A 16,312-nucleotide genomic window follows, 5' to 3' on the forward strand; every position below is an offset into this window, starting at 1 on the left:
TTAAAGATATGGATGCCTTACTTGTATGGAGGCAAAGAGTAATATTTATACCAATCATAAAAGTTTGAAGTATTTCTTCACCCAAAGGGTGCTAAATATGAGACAAAGAAGATGGTTGGAGCTAGTAAAAGACTATGATTGTGAAATCAAGTATCAACCTAAAAAAGCCAATGTGGTAGTTGATGCCTTGAGTAGAAAAGTCTTTTTGTCTCAACTCACAATGCAGAAAGAACTATTGGAAGAATTTCTCAAGGAACAGATAGAAATGATGCCATGAAGAATTGCCAGGTTAGAAATTCAATCTGCTTTATTAGAAGAAATTAAAGAAAAGCAAGCTGTCGACGAGTGGTGTTAGAAAATAAGTCAACAAGTGTTGGAAGGCAAGATATCATAGTATCAGATTTCAACTGATGTTCTCAGTTTTAGGAGCCGTATATGCATTCCCTAGGATGTTGAGCTGAGAAAGAAGATTCTTGCAGAGGCTCATGACACACCATATACTGCACATCTGGAGGAACCAAAGTGTATCAAGATTTAAAGAAAAGTTATTGGTGGCTAGGTATGAAGAAAGATATCGGAGAGTATGTGGCAAAATGTCTGGTTTGTCAACAGGTTAAAGCAGAGCACCAGAGACCATCAGGACTACTTCAACCACTTAGCATTCCTGAATGGAAATGGGAAAATATATCAATGGATTTCATTATAGGCCTTCCAAGAGTTCAAAAGGGTTATAATGCATTATGGGTGATAGTAGACAGATTAACCAAATCAGCGTATTTTCTTCTAGTAAAAGACAGTACCACCTCAGATTAGTTGGCCTAGATCTACATCAGAGAGATAGTTAGATTGCATGGGGTGCCTAAGACGATAGTATTAGATAGAGATTCCAGATTTGTTTCAGCTTTCTGGACTAGTCTACAGAGAAACTTGGGTACCAGGTTAGCATTTAGTACAACTTACCACCCACAGACAGATTGCCAAACTGAGAGAACCAATCAGGTGCTTGAGGACATGCTGAGAGCGTGTTGTATGGATTCTAAAATGACCTGGCATGAGATGCTACCATTGATAGAGTTTGCTTATAATAACAGTTATCAGTCTAAAGTTAAGATGACTCCTTATGAAGCTCTATATGGTAGACGATGTAGATCCCCACTACATTGGGATGAAGTAGGAGAGAAAGATGCTTTGAATGCAACTCTTGGGCTGGAGATAGCTCAGAAAATGATAAAAGATGTTAAGTTGATCAGAAATAGAATGAAGCAAGCTCAAGATAGACAAAAGAGCTATGCGGATTTAAAGAGAAAAGATGTAGAATTTGAAGTGGGTGATAAAGTGTTTATTAAGATTTCCCCCTACAAGTGGGTAATGCAGTTTGGTGGTAAAGGAAAACTTGCCCATAGATACATTGGCCCCTTTGAAGTATTGCAACGAGTAGGAAAAATAGTGTACCAAATAGCACTACAACCAAATATGGAGAAAGTGCACAATGTTTTTCATGTTTCAATGCTTTGAAGGTATGTCAGTGATCCCTGCCATATATTGAAAGCAGAAAAAGTGGAATTAGAGGAGAATCTTGTTTATGAGGAGCACCCAGTTCAACTATTGGACAAAAAAGTTAAAGAGCTCTGAAATAAGAGTATTCCATTAGTAAAAGTTCTATGGAGGAATCATACAGTAGAAGAAGCTACATGGGAAGTGGAGCAAGATGTACGCAATCGCTATCCTGAATTGTTCAGTTGACTTTTGTGGACGAAATTCTTTAAAGGGGGGAGAATTGTAACACTCACATCAAGGTACGTAATTTTATTTATGCCCTAATATCCTTAGCTGGATTTCTTTGATGTTATCTTAGACAAATGTGAAGAAAATTCTTTAAAACTTCATCAGGGGTAAAATGGTCTTTTCACTCATAACCAGATGAAAAAGTGGAAAGTGAAAGGAAGCAAAATAATGTGAAGAAGACAATAAAAATGAGGGTATTTTCATAATTTATTAAAGGATATAGATGGGATTTCATAGAAAGTGGAAGGGCAAAATGGGAATACATGGACATATTATTAGATATAAGGTTTCATTAGAAGAAACCCTAACATTTATTCAGCCCTTGTACACGCCACCCTTACCCCTTTTCTCTAAATTTTCTTCACTAAATTTCAAAGGGAACTCATAGGATTTGGCTTGGATTTTTTAATAGATTTTCAATCCTAAAGCATCCAAAGGTAAGATTCTAGCACAAGGTGTGTGATTAGCCTTTAAAGTTTTAAATTCTTATGGTTTTTATATGATCTAGGTCCAAGAGGGAGAGACTTTTAGCAAAAGGGAGATTATATCACACATTCAAGGTAAGTAAACCCAAGCCTTGATTTGAGCAAGACTTGTGTAGAATGATTCTTGCATGTTTGTATGTGATTGTATGTGAGAATTGTTTGCTGTTTTTGATGTTGAATGATGTGTAATTTCCAGCCATGAGAAGTAGTGTAAGGGTATGTGATGAATGGGTGGAATTATGGAAGAATTAGTGATGAAATTTTGAAGTGTTGAGAATTGTTGAAAACGGCCAGGTTTGATGCATAGTTAGTGAGTTTTTGGCTCAAATTTTGGTGGATTTAGAGAGATGTGGAAATGTAGCCGACATGGTAGTTGCATGTGCATATGAAGAGTTTGATGAAAATCCAAAGAGAAAATGCATGTATGAGTTGGTTAAACCCTATTGAAGAAAGTGTTAGAGAAAGGCAAGAATTGAAGTAGAAAGATTATGTTGGGCTTAACCAAGTGTAAATGTTAGTATTCAAGAGTGCATATTGTTATGCCAAAATTTAGAATATCACTTGCTCATGTAGTTCCATGAGGGAAATGGCCCTTAGTGTTTGGTTCTAGTTACTTGAACCTTTACTACTTCTTGAATAGCACATGAAAGTGTTAGAAAAGAATTGTATGTTAAAGTGTTCATTTGATATGGCATTGTTGATAAAAATGGTAGAATATGTTATGACATACCATTATGCCATAATGAATTTTCAAGGCTGTGTATGTGAACTTGGAAAGAACATCAAAGAATGGGCTTGATCATGCATATATGGTGCATATGATTTATATATAGCCTTGATTTGGTAAATGAGAATAGTAAAGAATATGTTAGCAAAGAATGAGAAAAAGAAAGAAAAGAAAATGGCATGTAGTTTTCTTTTAAGCTGACATGCAAATTTGTATTTTTCTCATTTACTAAAGAATGCAAGTGGAAATTTATTTAGAAATGTGTATAGTATCTCTTTCTATTCTCTTTCTATAGCATGTTATGTTATAAGATTGTTGCGATGGGGAACCCGTGAGCGACAGAGATACCCACATGCACGCCGCCACAGTGAGTGGCCTCAGCAAGGATATATAGTATTGTATAGTCCGTCAGTAGTGTATATGGATGAGGATTGTACCAAGCAAAAAATACCTACATGCATGCTGCCATCAATGAGCTGCCTTAGAATAGCATAATAGAATTAGTACAATTCGTCAGCAATGCATGTAGATGAGGACTGCACCTAGTATACACTCACATGGCCAAGGTTCCAAATCAATGGATCAACCTAGTCCGATCAGCGAACTAGAACAGAAAAGAAAAGAAAGAGAAAAAGAATAAGGAACAGAAACAGAAAAGAAAAGAAAGAGATATAGCAGAAGAGACAGAAAACTGAAAAGAAAGGAAAGTTTTTTTTCTCAAGTTTATTATTCGGCATATGTGTTAGGCTACTTGCATGATTTAGCATTTCTTATGTGCTCGACAATGTATAGTTTTATTCATTGTCTTTGCACGTTGAAAAGTAGCAAATCAGAATATCAGAAAAGAATGCAGAATATCAAAAAAGAATGAAGAATATTAGCAAAGATTAAAGTGAGAAAAGGAAAATTAGAACATGAGTAATGGAGGAAAAAGAGTAGTGCAGTTTGGCTTACTTACTGAGCAATTAGTGCTCACTCCATTATTCTACTATTTTGCAGGTACTAGATGATTTACGGTCGGGTGGGACGTTAATGCGTTGTAACTACAACATGCATAAATAGCAAGTGCACTAGTCGCACAATGTAATAAAGTGATGAGTGAGTATCGTTCCCACGAGGATTGGTTGTTAAGCACTAAATTTCCTAACTGTTTTCAAGTTGGAGGAACCGAATGTGTTTGGATTAATGGGAGAGATTAAATCTAAAACTAAAACAAAACTTTCTAAGTATTAAAGACTAATTAATGAAAGCAAGAATTTAAACTCAAGAATAATATCAATTTAACAAACGGTTAGGGTTTTGACTTCATTCGGACTTTATGGATGAATTCTACGGACTATGTTAATTCCACACTCACATGCACAGATTGTAAATCGAATTCTCTAAGTTGTCAAACATACCTTCTCAGGTTATGAATTCCTACTTTTCCCTATTAAACTTCCACACCCAACAAATTGAAGAATAATAGACCCAAGTTCATTAAGCTAATGGAATCCTAGATTGATTTCATTGATTCTCAAATCTATCTCTAGCATTCAATACTACAATGGTGATTACCCAAGAAGCTCAACATGATTCTTTTCTCAATCTCATCATATTCATCAAATAAAGTCCATTAAAAACAGAATAACCACACAATCATTGCAATAGAATATGGAAATAGCAATAATCAATTCATTAACCCATAGAAATCCGAACTTAATCAAAATCCTAACCCAAAATGGGTTAGTTCATAACTAAATCAAAATACACAGCAAGAAAAACAGTAAACGTTCCACATATTGAATTAAAGAGAAAAGAAAAGAAAAGATATCTCCCCTAGTTGAAGAATCCATGAGGTTTAATCTCCAATCTTCTCACTTTCTTGACAAAAATGTCAAATCTATTCTAAGAAAAAATGAAAACCAGGCGAACTCCGACCACCACTCTCAAAATGGTAAATTTTTCCTTTTATAGTTCGCCCAAAAACCTATAACTTTCCTAAAATAAAATTGTGCGTTTTGAAGAAAACAAAAATCTGCAAACTTCTTCGCAGCGAAGAAAGACTTTTGCCGCAGCGACGAGGTAAGTTAGAATCTCGTGTTTCACTTCCTTCGCTGCGGTGAAGAACAGAACTTCGCCGTGGCGAGCCTTCATGAAGAATTCTGAAATTACAGAATTGCCCTCTGCTTGCTTCTTTGGTTGAATCTTGGATCTCCGATGCTTTCTCATTGGAACAAGCTTCATAGTGCTTCAATCTGCTTCAGAACTCCTCCAAATTCTGAAATCCACTCACTTCTGGGTCCAGAAACTCCAATTCGCTCATTATTTGCTCAAAATGTCTATTTTGGCCTGAAACACAAAATGTAAAGAATTAAGTAGCAATTCAGGCAGAAATGAACTAAAAAGTATCTAAAATCCAACCAAAAAGCCTAATAAAACAGTATAATTCTTGGATTATCAAATACCCCTAAACTAAAGACATGCTCATCCTCGAGCATCAGGTACAAAACACAAAGAAAGAAAAACAACAAACGCCCAAAACAATGCAAAACAGCAAAACTGAAAATAAAATAAAATAAAAACATTAGACTCAACTCAACACAATGAACTGCCTAGAATTTAAACAAGTCTCATAGATCGTTGAAAAATTATTACTAGAAAAATGTTCAACACTCTAAGAAGTTATAAGTTGCATCGACTATCTTCTCTATTGGTCCCCCGAGTAGGTGATTCCCACTTCAATCCACATTCCAACTTCCTGGATTATTTTATGCAGAAATGCAAAGTGTATCAAATGGCGGCAGACTCCATAAGCCTGAGTATCGAACTACTCTCCACTAATGAGTATTAGACATCACTAAAGATCAGAAGGTCTTTATAGGCTTGTAACGTTAGGCTCGGTTAGTGGGCTTCAAAGAAACGGACATGATTAATAAAGCAAGAGAACTCAATTTTCTTTAAGCAAACATCAAGACTCAAATCAACTTCCACTTTCTTCTTCAACCACCACTACAAAGTCAACCAATTTATAACCCTCAAGCATGTGCACTTCTCATTTTTTTCAACTGCATTGCAATTCTCAAATTCTGTTTTTTTTTTTTTTTTTATTTAATACAAATAGCAATAATCATTTTATTGACGGTAATTACCCCATTTATTCTTCTTGCCCTTCTCACAACCCCCAAACTAATCTTTTAATTCATTCACACAACTCTCCAAGGTCTTTGTGTTTGCATTAGGTTTAGAATTCTCTTAAAGGTTGCGGACATGTTTAGGGTGAAAGGTTCGGGCATTATTGGTTGCACAAGAACACAAAAAGGGACAACGATGATTTCATAAGGTTCAAATGGGTAACTAGGGATTGAATTCATGGTCAGCTGGAAAGGCTCAAACGTTTCGAAAAATCGCCTAAATCACTTCCTCAATAATGTCTATTCCTAGAATTTCGCCTCAAGCATTTTTAAACTAGGTTTTAGAGTCTACCAACATTATCAAGACTTTACCTAACCACATAAAATGAATCTAAGCATGCCGAAATAATGAAAATGGTGGTTGAACGACTCAACAAACCTCAAGCACAATTCAGTCAATCAACATAAACTTGAAGCAATGCTTAACATTTTTCAACAATAAAAATCCAACAATCCTATTCTCATCATAGACTTATGTAATTCATCATTGGCATACACAACAAAACATGACAACAATTAAACAAAAATAAAGAATTGTTCAAATTTTTCCCTAACCCCAAACTAAAGATGACATTGTCCCCAATGTCACATTATGCACGAATTAGGAATAGAAAAACAAAATCTACAAAGGTATGAGATAGTTCCCTGATTAATCAGTGGCATTGAAGTTTCGCTCAACATCATGCACACCCGGTCCTTGGCTTTCTCATCACCATAATCTGTAAAAACAATTGAAATAGTGTGGTGTCCACTGTGTTAGAAAAGTTCACTGACTAATATGAAAATATTACAATCCTAATCTTGCATTTACAACTACTAGGAAATTTAAAACAAACTTTAAACCATCCAAAACAAAAAAGCAATTTAGTTCAATGTTCGAAATGAAATACAAAAACAACTAAAACAAAGAAAATAAAATACAAAAACAGGTGTTCAGGTTTATTCTTCGGCCTCCTCCCCTCCCTCGGTATTTTCTTTTGAGTCAGAGCCCATCCATTCTTCTGAATCCTAGTCAGCCTATTGGAATTCCGAAGTATCAACGTTGAGCTTGGTGAAGCAACTGTGCTGCATGTCATATATCATCTGGGTCTGCTCTGCCAGCCAATCCTGACGTTTTGCTAACCATTTCATCTAACCCAACATTTGCTGCATCATCTCCTTCATAGTGGCTGTGGAATTGGATGACGTGGCAGTGCCTTGTGTGGTTCTCTGTCGTTTTGTCCCGGCGCTGGGTCGCTCACTAGGTTGCTCATTGGGTTGACGCTCAAGTAGCTTCCGATAGTAGGCTGTGTCGAGAGCTGGGGCAGCATGGATAAATGGTTCATCTTTAGTCTTCTCAACCCCTACTTGAATGCACAGCTCTGTAATGAGATGTGGGAATGGAAAACTGCCTCGCCCTGGTTGGACTGCATTCTTAATACTAGTTAGGATGATGTTTCCCACATTTATTTTCTTTCTTGTGGCAATGGAATGGAGTAACAATGCCTTCTCATAAGTCACTGTGCTATAATGCGTTTCCGGATCATCCTCGCACTCACAAAGTATTGCCACAACCTAGCCATCAGTGTCAGATTGGTTCCCTTGATACTCTTCTTTCCCTTCTTTGAAATCTCCCAAGTGGTATCCGGTTTTTTTATGATCGAAAGTATTACATTATCCTCAAACTGTGTATTCTTGAATTCCTCATGCTCATCATGGTTAATTTGAGGCAAATCAAAGAAATCATTGATTGTCTTTGCATCAAATGGCACATCAATGCCTCTCACAAACACATGACCAGGATCACAATCAGAGAGATTGGCGTAAAAACTCTCTTACTATCGGCTCTACGGCCATATGTGTAGGTTCATCCATAAATGCATTCCACTTTCGTCTTGCACTCCACTCTTCAGCATAAACAGTGGTTGATGCGTTGTAACTACAACATGCAAAATGTAGCAAGTATACTAGTCGCACAAGTAATAAAGTGATGAGTAGAGTATCGTTCCCACGAGGATAGTGTTACTAAGTATCGATTTTTCTAGTTCAAGTCCTAATTGAAGCAACAATAAATTGGATTGATGGATGATTAACAAACTAAATATAAATGCAAAACCCAACAACTTAACTAATTAAACAATGCTAAAACAAATGCTAGGGTGTTGAATTCACCTAAATACGCTAACCCAAATCATAGAATCTATTACCCAAGTTCTAATTCCTTGATTGAAAATCGAATTCCCTAAGTTGTAAAACATACATTCTCATGCTACATTTCCCTACTTATCCCTATTAAGCTTCCGCACCCAACAAAATGAAGATTAATAGTTCAAAGGATTTTAAGCTTTGTGGAATTCTATCTAGATTTCATAGATCGCTAAACCTATCTCTAGCGTTTGCTAATCTACGGTATTTATCCCAAGAGGCACAATCACAAATCACTTCTCAGTCTCATTGTGAACAACACACATTTGAATGGTGATCAAGCATCCAAAAGTCATTAAGCAAAGAGATAAACACTCAATCATGAAATTAAAACTCAAAGTAAATCAATCCATATAAATTTGAATCATTGTATCAAGATTACATCAAACCCTAGCTAAACAACTCAGTTCATACTTAAAAACGAAATAAAATTACAAAAACAAACTGAATCAAGATTTATCATTGAAAAACAAGCAAAAGATGGAGAAATCTTCTCTAATTTGAAGCCCAAATCTTCAATAATCTTCTCCTTCCATGAGCTGCCTCCCAAATGACGAACCAAGACTCCTTTTCTCTTCCTTTTTGCTCTAATTTATACCTCTCTCACTTAAGGAATAAGCCCTAGCAAGCCAAAACGCGTTGTTTTATTTTTACATCTGATGCAGGTTTCGCCGTGGTGAATCGTTTTCCTCGCCGCAGCGAAGACTTTCGGGCCAAATTTGATCATGATGGATTCTGAATCTGGAAAAGTGTTAACATATGAATTGTAGACCTTTCAATTATGTTTCTGTTAGTTCAAGAATCAGCACAATCTGAGGTCTAAAGCTCAAGTTATAGCAGAAATACTAAAGCACGTCCAAAGACATTTTTCTTCAGTGCCCAGCATATTTTTCACGACTTCAAGCCAAGTTTTTACCTTTGTCTAGTCAGAATTAGGAAAAACCCAAAACATGAACGTTGTAGCTCTTCTTTCTTAGCTTTCCAAAGCTTCTAAATTCAGGTCATTCTGAGTTTCCAAGCTCAAGTTACACAATTTATGCTCAAAACTGTCATTTATGCTAAAAATCATCGTTTAGGCCTACAAAGACAAATTAATAGAATTAGGTAGCAATTATGGCCCAAATTGTATGAAAAGTATCCCAAATCCTATCAAAATTCAATGCAAAATCATAGTGTAAAATATGATCATCAGTGGTCAACCCTCGCTTGGCAATAAATCCTTTATCTTTCCTTTGGATTGCCCCTTCATATTGTTTCCGAGCCTTCTCATTAACAAATCGGTCATCTATCTTCTTCCCTTTTCCTTTACCCTTGGAAAGTAACTTTGAGCGGCATTTTCCCCAAACGACCATTCTAACTCAACAATTCAACTCTAAGCACCCTACGAATAACCACAATCAATCCTGCAAAACCACGGCACTTCCAAAAATTGCACCTAGGCCCCCAAAATTACTCTTCTTCCAAAATCAACCAAATACTCCAAAATTCAAAACCCAAACTCCTCAACACCACAACAATCAAGATCTACACTTCTTAATTCACAATCAAAGCACAAACACCACAAAAAGTTCCGCAACTCACGCAACAATCAAAATCTCAGATTCAACTAAAAAAAAAAAAAAAATCGAAATTGATCAATAAAAAGTTTGGAGAACTTGAAATCTTACCAATCCCAAGAAGTATTTACCACCAATTTCATCAATTGTGGCTCAGATGGCAAGATCCCCAAATTTTGAAAACCAAGGGTTTCCAAAATTTCTTCAATTTTTCACAAAAATTCATTGTTAAAATTCATTGTTTTGGTGTTTGGGAGGGTTAAGAAATGAGGAAAAGTGATGGGAATGTGCTGAAAAAACTCTGGATTGAAGTAGGAAAAATTTTGCTCTTGAATGTGTTTTGAACTTTTGCGTTAAAAATGAAAAGTCGCGCAGGTATTTATAAAAAGTAGACTTCACCGCGGTGAAGTTCTTAATTCTACAAATAAAAATTTTTCAACCTAGTCGACACCGCTACGAAAAAATCCAGTGCATATAGCGCCTTGACGAAGAAACTTCTTCGCTGCAGCGAACTTCCCTTAGCCAATTTCGCCGAACTTTCTTCGCCGAGGTGAAAACAAATGCTTCGCTGCGGCGAAGTCTGGGACTTTTCGAATTCCACTTCTTGCACGGTGTAGTTTGCCACGGCGAAAAAAAAACTTCTTCGCCATGGCAAAAACTGGAAAAATTCCGTTTTTCGCCTTGATTCGTTAATTCACCTGAAACACCAAAAAACACACAAATTAAGCTTCATCTAAAAATCATAAGAAAACTAAACAACTTCAAAACAATAAATAAACAACAACAATTGGAAACACCTGGGTTGCCTCCCAATGAGCGCTTGTTTATAGTCGAAAGCTTGACTTTCTCAAGTCTTCATGTCGAAATGTCAAGCCGGAGGGAGATTGACTTGCAACTCATCACTCCGTTGATGTATGGCTTCAACCTCTGTCCATTGACCTTAAATGTGCCTTTTTCTTCATGTGACACCTCCACCGCTCCGAATGGGTGAACTCTTGTAACTATGAAGGGTCCAGACCATCTAGACTTAAGTGTTCCAGGGAAAAGCCTAAGTCTAGAATTAAACAACAACACTTTCTGACCCACTTCAAAGTTCTTCTTCTTGATATACTTGTCATGCCACTTCTTGGTCTTTTCCTTGTACATCTTAGCATTCTCATAAGCTTCGTGACATAACTCATCGAGTTCATTCAAAGTCAGCATCATTTCTTCCCCAGCAGCTCGTAAATCCATGTTGAGCTACTTGACTGCCCAATAGGCCTTATGCTCGAGTTCTACCGGCAAATGACATGCCTTCCCATAGACCATCCTAAATGGAGACATACCAATCGGAGTCTTAAATGTAGTGCGGTAGGCCCATAATGCATCATCCAACTTCCGTGACCAATCCTTCCTCGATGCATTGACTGTCTTTTCTAAAATTCCCTTTAGTTCTTTGTTCGACAGTTCCACTTGTCCGCTAGTCTATGGATGGTATGGTGTCACAACTCTATGTTTCACCACATATTTTCCCAACAGTGCATCTCATTGCTTGTTACAAAAATGCGATCCTCCATCACTAATGATTACCCGTGGTACTCCAAACCTTAAGAAAATGTTCTTTCTCACAAAATTAGCCACCACCCGGGCATCATTGGATGGCAATGCAATTGCTTCCACCCATTTCGATACGTAATACCAAAATGTATATTTTCCCATAAGAATTTGGGAAAGGACCCATGAAGTCAATTCCCCATACATCGAACAGCTCAACAACTAGGATATTGTTCAGTGGCATCTCATCTCACTTTGAAATATTTCCACTTCATTGACATTGGTCGCATTCCTGAACCATCCGAAAAGAAACCTGGAAAAGGGTTGGCCAGTAAAACCTAGATTGAAGAACCTTGGCTGCTGTGCTAGCTCCTCCAAAATGGCCACCCACTTCCCTTTTGTGACAATGCCATAGGATACTCTCCATTTCCTCTTCCGGAACACACCTACGTATCATCTGATCAGCACATGTTTATAAAGAAATGGTTCTTCCCAGAGGTAGTACTTCAAATCTGAGAAAAACTTCCTCTTTTATTGGAAGGTCATGCCGATGGGGAACACTCTCGACGACAAGTAGTATGCAAAATCTGCACACCACGGTGCTACCTCTACTCTCATCAATTTTTCGTCTGGAAAAGTTTCTTTGATTTGGGTTTCCTTTTCATTTCCCTTAATTGTTTGTTCAATCCTTAACAAATGATCCACAACCACATTTTCCGACCCCTTCTTATCTTGTATTTCCAACTCAAACTCTTGTAGCAATAGGATCCATCTTATCAGCCTAGGTTTCGCTTCTTGCTTTGCCAATAGGTGCTTAAGTGCTGAATGGTCTTGTAGATTATCACCTTGGCACCTAGCAAATATGAACGAAATTGTCAAAAGCAAAAACCACAGCCAATAATTCTTTTTCAGTGGTGGCGTAATTCAATTGTGCATCAGTGAGTGTTTTGCTAGCATACTGAATTACATGCAACACTTTGTTTTTCCTTTGTCCTAACACTACTGCTAGTGCAAAATCACTAGCATCACACATCAATTCAAATGGTAGTCCCCAATCAGGAACTGCAATAATAGGTGCAGACACTAATAATTTTTTTAGAGTTTGAAAGCATGCATGCATTCATCATTAAAATCAAAAGCAACATCTTTAATCAATAAATTGCAAAGGGGTTTAGAGATCTTAGAAAAATCCTTGATAAACCGTCTATAAAAACCCGCGTGCCCTAAGAAACTTTAAACTGCTTTAACATTCGAGGGTGGATGCAGCTTCTTAATCACGTCCGTCTTTGCTCGATCCACTTCTATTCCATCCTTTGAAATTCTATGACCAAGCACTATTCCTTCCTGGACCATGAAGCGGCACTTCTCCCAGTTGAGAACCAAGTTCGTCTCCTGACATCGCTACAAAACAAAAGAAAGATTAGATAAGCAAGTATCAAAGGACGAACCAAAAACAGAGAAGTCATCCATGAAGACTTCTATAAACTGTTCCACCATATCTCCAAAGATCGACATCATGCATCTTTGAAATGTGGCTGGTGCATTGCACAACCCAAAGGGCATCCTTCGATAAGCAAAGGCGCCATATGTACAAGTGAAAGTCATCTTCTCTTGATCCTCAGGAGTGATGGCAATCTGATTATATCCTGAATAACCATCCAGGAGACATTAATAAGCATGCCCTGCCAATCTCTCCAACATTTGATCGATTAAAGGAAGTGGAAAATGATCATTTCTTGTCGCTTCATTTAATTTCTGGTAGTTAATGCACACTCTCCAGCCCGTGACCGTCCTAGTTGGTATCAATTTGCTGCTCTCATTCTTTATCACAATGATACCTCCCTTCTTCAGAACCACTTGCACCGGGCTCACCCATGGACTATCAGAAATGGGATAAATTATTCCCTCATCTAGAAGTTTCACCACTTCCTTTCTCACCACTTCCTTCATCGAAGGATTCAATCTTCATTGTGGTTGAACTCTAGGCTTGATATCATCCTTCATGAGTATCTTATGCATGCAAAAAGATTGAGAGATGCCTCTAAAATCTGAAATAGTCTATCCAATTGCCGATCTGTGTTCCCTCAACACCCGAATCAACCACTCTTCTTCCAATTTGCTCAATCTTGAACTGATGATTACCTAGAAGGTTTCTGATTCCCTAAGATACACATATTTGAGGTGGGAAGGTAAAGGTTTCAGCTCAAGCTTTGGAGATTCTTCCTTTCTTTCCTTTTCCTTTTTTTTTCAAAATCAAATTCCTCAAATTCTAGATCTTGGCTCTCATCAATCGGCTGAAATGCTTCCAACAATCTAGCACATTTGTTCTTTGCCGACTCATCTACCTCTATTGTGCTTGATTGGGCAGTTGTGGAGTGTTCTCTTCAATTACCTCCGCTACTAGTTTATCCACCGCATCAACACTAAAGCATGAATCCGACTCGGATGGGAACTTCGTAGCCTTAAACACATTGAACGTTACTGTTTCATCTTGAACCCTCAATAGTAACTTTCCTTCTTGCACATTAATGAGTGCTCTTCCTATGGCCAAAAATGGTCGACCCAAAATAAGAGGCATTTCCTTATCCTCTTCCATGTCCAAAACAACAAAATCCGCCGGAAAAATCACTTTGTCCACTTTCACCAACACATCCTCCACTATACCCCTTAGATGTTTTATAGACCTATCTGCAAGCTATAACGACATGGTTGTTGGCTTCACTTCACAATTCCTAATCTCCTGAAAACAGAAAAAGGCATAAAATTGATGCTAGCACCTAAATCACATAAAACTCGATCAAAGGTAATGTCTCCTATAATGCAAGGAATAGTAAAACACCTTAGATCTTTGAGTTTCGGGGGTAGCTTCTTCTGGAGAATGGTGCTGCACTCCTCTGCGAGCATCACTAGTTCCTCATCCTCTAACTTCCTTTTGTTTGATAAAATCTCTTAGAGAAATTTCGCGTAGCTCGGCATCTGTTGCACTGCATCTGAAAAAGGAATGTTAATATGCAATTTTCTAAATATTTCAATGAATTTGGAAAACCGCTTATCCTGATTCTTTTTCTTTAGTCTCTAAGGAAACAGCATAGGAGGAGTGTGATGTGCCAATTCTGGTGGTATCTCGAGAAATGACAATTTCTCTTTCCTTTGTCTTTGTCTCACTTCCCGTTTTTGTTCTTCTTCCCTGGAACTAGATGGTTTCTTTTCAGCAACTATCTCTTCATCAACTTCCTCATCAGAGTCTTCCTTTCTTTCCTTTTCCTTTGGTGGACTTTCTTCTTCCCTTGATTTTTCCACCTCTTCCAACACTGTCCCACTTTTCTGAGTTATCGCATTTGCTTGCTCATGTGGGTTAGTCACTGTTTTGCTCGGTAGTGAGCCCTGTGGTCTCTCATTTAACTTATCAGCCAATTGACCCACTTGTACCTGCAAGTTTCGAATGGATGCCCCTTGATTTCTGAAATTTGTTCTCGTCTCATTCATAAAACCTATGGTCTCTTGCATAAACTTTCCAAACATGTTCTCCAATTTTGTCACTCTTAGCTCTCCTGATTGATTGTTCACCCCTGTTTGGTTGTTTGGCAATGCTTTTTGGTTCCATTGATTGTTCTACTGATTCTGTTGATTCTGATACCCCAAGACAGGCTCGGATGATTCCTCCAACTAGGATTATATTTGTTGGAGTATGGATTGTTCAGTTGCCTTTGATTTCCTGCCAAGTAGTTAACTTGCTCTGATGATGATGATGCTGAAGCAAACGTGTTCCACTTGACATTCGCTGCTCACGTGATTACCTGCACAAAATTCACAAGTTAGTTGAGGTGCTTGAATGGAATTTACCTGTATACTTCCCAACTGTTTCTGAAGTATTGTCAGTTGGCCTGAAATGGCTGTATATGCATCAACTTCATGAAGATCCATAGATTTCTTCAGTTGCACCCTGTCATTAGGTCTTTGATAATTGTTGCTTGCCAGAACTTCAAGCAACTCGTGAGCTTCTTCCGGAGTCTTATTTTGCAGTGTTCCTCCCGATGCTGCATCCACCATAGTTTGCACATTCACCATCTATCCGTTATAAAATGTTTGGACTTGCATCCAAACTGGCAACGCATGATGTGGACACCTCCTCAGTAATTCTTTGTATCTCTCCCAAGCCTCATACAATGATTCTGACTCTTCCTGTATAAATGATGTGATATCATTTCTCAGCTTTGCCGACTTTGCTTGAGGAAAAAATTTGGTTAGGAACTTCTGTGCTAAATCATTCCATGTTGTGATTGTTCTTGATGGTAGTGCCATTAACCATCCCTTAGCTTTATCCTTTAATGAAAACGGGAATAGTCTCAATCTGATGGCATCATCTAACACTCCGTTTGACTTGAAAGTATCACAAATCTCCAAAAAATTGGCAATGTGCAGATTTGGATCTTCCTTCAAATCTCCCCTGAATTGTATTGACTGCTGGCTCATCTGGATGATTGCCGGCTTTATCTCAAAGTTATTGGCTTGTACTGCTGGTCTAGTAATACTCGACCCACTGCCATCAACTGAGGGAACTGAAAACTCCCTTAGTGTTCTATTTTTTCCCATCTCAACAACTATGACCTCTGGTTCCACTGTAGCCTCTCTTTCTCTTCTTTCTATGTTAAGTCTTCTAGTGGTTCTTTCAATCTCAGGATCAATAGGAACCACTGGCCGACGTCTTGCTCTTCGGTAAACTACATAGAAAGAGACAAAAAGTGAGATCACAAGCCAACCAAAAAGAATAACAAAAATTAAACTAACACACAATTAAGCAAAAATAAAGCTCCAATCTAGCTAACACAAGAAAAATTTAATGTTAATACACAACTCAATCCCCGGCAA

The 16,312-nt window shown here is 37.7% G+C and overlaps 1 non-coding gene across 1 annotated transcript; it reads left to right on the forward strand.

Annotated features, from left to right (window-relative positions):
• The first annotated feature begins 15,552 nt into the window (after positions 1-15,552).
• On the forward strand, positions 15,553-15,658 carry LOC116118150. The gene has a single exon (XR_004126105.1). It is a non-coding gene; the product is annotated as a small nucleolar RNA R71 (small nucleolar RNA).
• The last annotated feature ends 654 nt before the right edge of the window (positions 15,659-16,312 follow it).

This window comes from Pistacia vera, unplaced genomic scaffold (genome assembly GCF_008641045.1).
Source record: "Pistacia vera cultivar Batoury unplaced genomic scaffold, PisVer_v2 Contig838, whole genome shotgun sequence".
In the NCBI taxonomy this organism is placed as follows: Eukaryota; Viridiplantae; Streptophyta; class Magnoliopsida; order Sapindales; family Anacardiaceae; genus Pistacia; species Pistacia vera.